Genomic DNA, 6,931 nt, shown 5'->3' on the forward strand with positions numbered 1-6,931 from the left:
TACAACAAGTACTGTGAAATTAATATTATTTTGTTTAGTGAAATTATGTATCTTTTATGGGAGGTGGGCTCTTTATTTTGTGGTTATTGCCTTGTTACGAGGTCGAGGATTGCAGCAGAGTGACACCATAGACCTTTCTGCCCCAGGATTGAAGATCAACTTTCCTTGTTGTTCATGGTGGTTAAGTTTCTTCAGAGAAGATCCAAGTCTGGAACCAGTGAACTCCAGGGTTAGAGGCAAGACTGGAAGGTCTCAGACACCTGCTTCTTCCACACTTCCAGGTTAGGGGGTAGGGAGGCGACGCCCATGATGTGCCAGGTCTCCCCATCTGACACCACTCAAGTCTAGTACAGTATCAGTGGCACACCTGTTTTTGCCAGGAGATTGGTTATGGTTGGCATTACTGTAGGGTTGGAGTGCCAAGTCTGAACATGAGCAAGGGCTGGCCCTGGCAGAAGGGCACTTCTGTCCTGAAGACTGCTCCATAGAGTGCCTGCAGCACAGACGTGGTGCCCTGGATGGAGCCCACAGCCTGGTAGGGGCCCTTCTAGGGCCATGGTCAGGAATTACTCCTCAGGGTATTGCTCCTCTGGAGCAACAGAGGAGTGGGAGGTGGTCACAGTGAGCCCAGCCTCTTTCACGAGCAGCTTGGCATTCACCAAGTTCGCATCAGTCTCTTGGAAGCTTCCTCCAGAAGGCCGACAATAACCGCAGGACTTAGGCAGTTCCTAGCATTCCTCAAAAATGCTCCCTGTGTTACCATCTGAATGGTCCCTTTGGGAGAGCCACCTGCAGCAGGGTCCCCAGAGCTTCTGCCAGACCAATCCAAGCCTTGGTGTTTGGAGAGAAGGCTGATGAGGGCCTGCACATTTCCAGTCTCTACTAAGGATTTCTCCTTCACTATGTCCATGATCTGGATGGTAATTTCCTCCCCACAGCGGCTCTGAGCTTCCTTTGTGCTGGCACCCAGATGGGGACAGCTGATGACATTCACGTGGTTCACCAAGGCTTGATCTCAGGGTGATTCTTCTGTGAACACGTCCAGAGTGGCTCCAGCACACTGACCCAACTGCAGGGCCCATAGGAGGACAGCCATATTCACGATCCTTTTGGGGGCACAGTTCACCACACACATGCCCTTCTTGCACTGGGCGAAGGTGCTGCCATTTAGCAAACCTATTGTGGAGGGCAGAAGAGGTGTGTGCAGAGTGATGAAGTGGCACAGAGGCCAGAGCTCCTCTAGGGGCAGCTGCTGGACCCCAAAGGAAGCCGAGACTTCTGAAGAAGTGATGGGGTCATACCCAATAGTTTTCATCCCAAAGAACTGCATTCGATGGCCACCTCTCTTCCCGTCCTGCCCAGGCCAAGAATCCTCAGGGCCTTTCCATTCAATTCCACTCCCATGAGCTTCCACTCCCACTTACTGGCCTTCATGGAAGCAGTGACTTGGGGAATCTGCCCGGCCAGTCATACGATCATCAACAGGTGAGCTTTGCAGCACTAAGGCTTTTCCCATGGTAGGAGTTAATGAGCAGGATGCTTTTGCATGTTGTAGCTTCAAGATCCACACTATCCACACCTGCGCCAGGTCTGCCCACCACCGCCTCTGCTGCACTGATGACATCAGCAGTGACCTTGATGGCCGAACGGACGATAAGGCCCTCACAGTCCTGCAGCTCAGCTGTCAGCTCCTCTTTGCTCAGGTCTGCTTTCCCACCCTCTGCAGGCCTCTATCTTGCAGGACCTTTCGGCAGCAGGGGCCCAGGCTGTCGCTGATGAATACTTTGCACAGATTTGCAAAGGCCATTGCTGGAGCAGGAATCTGAGTCTGCTGCTCGTAGTGTACAGAAGCACGTCAGGCGCGAAGCTGCAATTCACACTGGCTGAATCCAGTAACTGGGCCTGTATCATTTACAGTTTTCCTGTTTTAATATCACTTTTTATGCTCTTTAAAAAATTAAAGAGAATTATTCATGCTTTGGTAAAGATGAAACTCAAGTACATGTGGAATATTTCTGAAAAGGTACACTTGAAGTTACTGCCTCCCAGGACTGGGACAGAGAACTGGATTTAGTAGCAAATTTAACTTTATGTCTGATGTATTTGTTTGCTGCTTCAAAAACTTAAATCATGTAAATGCATTTTTAGTAAATATTCAAATAAAATGTAGGACATGCAATGAAAGACATACTGAGAATATGATTTTATGAATACAGCATACAGTTGTAAATGGAGATGCAAACACAAGTAGTGGACATGTTCATGCTAACCTTCAGGAGCCAGAGTATGATGACCTCAGGAGAAGCCAGAGGGGACTGCACAGTCATGATACATTGTGTCTGAAAAGACTTTTTATACAAATGATGGGTGTAATTCTGTAACTGAGTCATTCGCTGTCTGTTGGTGATTCATAACTTACTGGATATCCTGGTTAAAATGTCAACATCGTTTAGGATGAAATGTAGAGGTATCAAAAATGAAATATTTGGGGGGAATCAGCAGATCATTTCTCTGTGAACAAGCTCTGTTAAATGAGCATGATCTCATCGCTGTTTGTGAATCAATCCCTGTGTAGAAGAGTGTGATAAATACAGTGTATTATAAAAGCTAGTTCTCTGTATTTCTATTTATGGCTCTTTAACCACAGATTTCAAAAAATTAGCGCACAGCATCTAGAGAAATAAATTCTTAAGGGATACTTATGCATTGGAAATCAGCTGTATTAAATGACTTAATGGAGCTTCATGTTTGTTCTTTTTCGCTCAGTTCTAGAAAGTCTTGATGTTAGAAGCCTGTAGCTGATTAAAACACACATGGACACACACACACACACACACACACACACACACACACACACACGTATCTGAAGGTTCTACTGTGTGATATTTTGCTTCCCAATGTTCCATCAGAACTCAGTGTAAATTTTGTAGTTCACAAAATTTGGCAATTTAACTAGTTCTCTAAACCATAATATGACAGCCCCATAGTCTTCAAGGTTTTAATAAATCTGCAACTCATTACTCTTAGAAGATTTGCTGTTGATCTCTTTGCCCCTCATTTTATTCCTCATACTTTATATCCTAGAGTAGTTATGATTTTTTATTTTATTTTATTTTTTTTGCAGAACTGGGGATCGAACTCAGGTCCTTGCACTTGCCAGGGAAGTGCTTATTCCACTGAGCCATCCCCCCAGCCCCTAGAGTAGTTATGATATTGATGAGATGACATACTATCCAGAACATATTTTTAATTCTTAGAAAAAAAATATAATTTTTGTGATGAGTTCGATCAGAAGGATATCTCCATCTAGAACTGGTGAATGAGATGATGTGAACTGAGATCATCCTGAATTCTTCACTGAGCATTAAGTCCAATAAGTTTCTTATAAGAGACAAAAGAGGACACAGGAGAGAAGTCATTGTGAAGATGGAGGCAAAGGCTAGAATTATGCAACCGCAATCCAAAGAATATTTGGAGTTACCACAGATGGAGGAGGCCCTGCTGACATCTTGGTTTCAGAATCTGACCTCTATGCTGAGATAGAGTATGTCTTGTGTTTTAAGTCATGAAGCCCATGGTAATTTGTTATGGCAGCCCAGGAAATGGTTGTATTTTTATTCTAAGTAGTTATCATTATTTGACCTTAAATAATATGATTAAGCATGTGAAAGTTATTTGAAAAATTATACAAGTAAGAGTGTAAAGGTGGAATGATCTATGACAGTTTCTCAGCTGTAGGCAGTTTACCCCTCCCCCTGAGATATTTCAAAACGCCCAGAGACACTTTTTGTTACAGGTTGGGGAGGGTTGCTATTGGCATCTTGTGTGTAGGCCCAGAAATGCTATTAAGTGTTTGTCTATGTAGAGGGAAGTCTCCACCCAAACACAGAACTACTCATCTGTACTGTCAATAGAGCTGAGATGGATAAAGTCTAGTGTACAAGAGAGCTCAGGATTGTGAGATTAAATCTTAGCTCTGCCATGAATTTGTGAGTGAGACAATTTATCCTGGGCAATAAAACTCACAGCTTTAGTTTTCTCATCTGTCAAGCACAGTGATGATAGTACCTGCCAGGATGTATAAACTTCCAACAAGATAATGCTGATCAAATAATTTTACAGTTTAAAAATTTTAGTAGTAACAAAGAGGCTTTCACAATTATTATTCTTATATTTCTTTGGTACAAACAAAAGAAAACCTTTGATTTTTAATTAATATTGTAAGAAGTCCACAATGCATGCATTTCCTGAGCCACAAGGGACTCACTTTTATAGTTTTATGGTTATTATCTCAGATAAAAGAGTTCTTCGAAATTTCATGACTATTTCTGTTTAATGGTGTTTTTCATTGGCAGAGATATTCTCAAAGTATTCATAAAGTTTCTCTGGGGAGCAGATAGTTTATGTCAGATAAATAACAAAACCAATGCCAAATGAAAAGTTGGAGTTTTAAAGCAATGAGCATAATAAAAGTTCAGATAGCCGCACAGGTTTTTAAAGTAATTTTTGGTACAAAATTAACAAACATAAGTTGGACAAGCATTAACTTCATTTGACTGAGGTGTATACTGAGGATCAGCAGAGAAAATAAACTTAAACAGCAAATGCAGGGCCATGATTAGAATTCAGATTTTCTCTTCTTACCTAACTATGAAATGTCAGTACACTCTAGTGCCTTACAATAATGTTATTACAGGAAATACTGAAGTATATCAGAAAGAGTGGATATGTGTGTGAGACTCAAAGACAAGAAATTGTTTGACATATAAGAAGTTTTAAATAAGTTTTTCAAATGATGAGGTTCAGAAAATGCTAGTTCCTTACAATAGTTATTTTAAAATTGAGGTGTTTGTCTTTATAAAAGATTGTTTCAATTGATTCTAGGGAAAACTGTGTGTGTTTCAACGTCTCTAAGTTCAAGATGGATTTTACCTAGTTAGTGCCAAGTGGAATGTAGCTGCACCTGCATACAGTTGGGTGCATATAGGTATTTCTGGCCTCATGATAGTAAGTGGCAATATGTGGCTATTTTAGTCAACTTATAGACAATGTGAGTCCTTGAGTAGTCACTGGAATTTTTTTGACATCTTCTGATCATGAAAGTATCAACATCGAATCTTCCAGAATAGGTAGAAATGGCTTAGGAGAATAGCCTAGAAAGGGTATAAAATGCTGTTAGATATTGTGTCACTGATACAGAAAAGTATTATATGGAATAATGACAGCAAGTTGCAACTGAAAAGTAATTCAGAACAGTCAGACTTAGAATTTGAGGGAGTTTTGTTAGTGTTCCTATCACTTATCTTTAATATATTTTTCTTTTAATGTATGCAAGTGTGATATATGGTTAACCTCTGAGTCTATAAGTCAACATTTTGAAAATTATGAGCAACTAAGAAAATATCATGTTATTTAAGTGGCACATTATTTCCTACTTAGCAGAACCTAAAGTAATATGTGTTTACATTATGACATTTTAGATTCAATACGGTTCCCTCTTGTAATGCCTAGAAGGCTGCGTAGCTATGTATTAGCAGGTGGGGGTGCTCATTAGCCCCATGGTTAGAACTCTAAGAAGTTTTAAGGTACAAAAAATTTTATTTTCACACGTGATAGTGCTCAGCTTTCTTGTTGCTGGGACAAAATGCCCAGAACCCCCTCTTAACGTGGTTTCAGATCCCTCGGCCCTGGCTGGCTCCTCCAGGGCAGGAGCAGGGAGGAAGTCGCAGCAGATGACAGCGGTTTAGGGCATGGCAACCAGAAGACAGCAGGCAAGGGAGAAGCCCGGAGGAAGGGGTCAGCTGCTGGATGCAGGCCTCGAGGTCACATCTTCCCCTGACATCTCCTCCTAGGAGGCCACACCTCAGCTGTTGCAGCCAAGAACTCCTTAAGTGCTTAACCCCCTGATGGGGTTAGCTTCTCAAGGCACCCACCTCTGCAGGAGTCTCCTAATCCGGCCAAGCTGACAAGCCCTTGTACACACATACTTTGAAATACTTTTTTCGTATAAGCTTATCTTAGTGATTTAATCTTGTATATATAAAAACCAATTTATTATGCAAGCAAACAACATAGGCCTATCTTAACTTCTAAAACTGCAGTTTTGAGGTAAATATTTGTCTTCTTTAAATAAGGAGAATTGTTTCTATTACCTCCAATGACAAATCCTATATAATTATCAATATAATTGATAATTTATATAATATAATACTATATATATCAATATGGCTTGTCTTTTTAACTTATTACAAGTCAGGCTTACAATAAACTAGGGATTTAGAAGAAATTCTTTGGAGTTATTTTATTTTTTATTTTTATTTTTTTTGGCAGAACCAGGGATTGAACTCAGGCCCTTGCGCTTGCCAGGGAAGCGTCTTTGGAGTTATTTTAACAAATTAACTATTACTTGGTAGAAATAAGAAAAATATGTGCTGGAGTAGCAATAATCCTTGTGATGATTAGTTTCATGTGGCAACTTGGCGGGGCCAGATATTTGGTCCAGTATCAGTTTTGGTATGAGAATACAAGGGTGGTTGTGAATAAGATTTTTTTTTTACAATACATGATTGGTTTTATTTTATTTTATTTTATTTTTGGGAGGCCTGAACATGCCTTCAGGGCATTTCTGGTTTGGCAGGAGTAGTGAATAAGATTAATACTTGAATTGGTAGTCCTTCTAAAGCAGGTTTTTCTTCTCTAGTGTGTGTGATTCTTGTGCAATCAGTTGGAGGATATTGGTCTTTTTCTGCCTTTGGATTTGAACCTAAACATCATCACCTTTGGTCTCCAGCTTGCCATCTTTTGAGCTGGAACTGCTACTTGCTGAGGCCCTCAGTCTTTAGTCTCATGAGCATCTATTTATCTATCATCTATCGTATCTATCTATATCTATTATCTATCATATCTATCATCTTTCACGCATCATTTATCT

The 6,931-nt window shown here is 40.6% G+C and overlaps 1 pseudogene; it reads right to left on the reverse strand.

Annotated features, from left to right (window-relative positions):
* Nucleotides 1-230: 230 nt before the first annotated feature.
* Nucleotides 231-1,807, reverse strand: LOC101561043 (annotated as a pseudogene).
* Between the last annotated feature and the right edge of the window lie 5,124 nt (nt 1,808-6,931).

This window comes from Octodon degus, unplaced genomic scaffold (genome assembly GCF_000260255.1).
Source record: "Octodon degus isolate 3935 unplaced genomic scaffold, OctDeg1.0 scaffold00004, whole genome shotgun sequence".
Lineage (NCBI taxonomy): Eukaryota > Metazoa > Chordata > Mammalia > Rodentia > Octodontidae > Octodon > Octodon degus.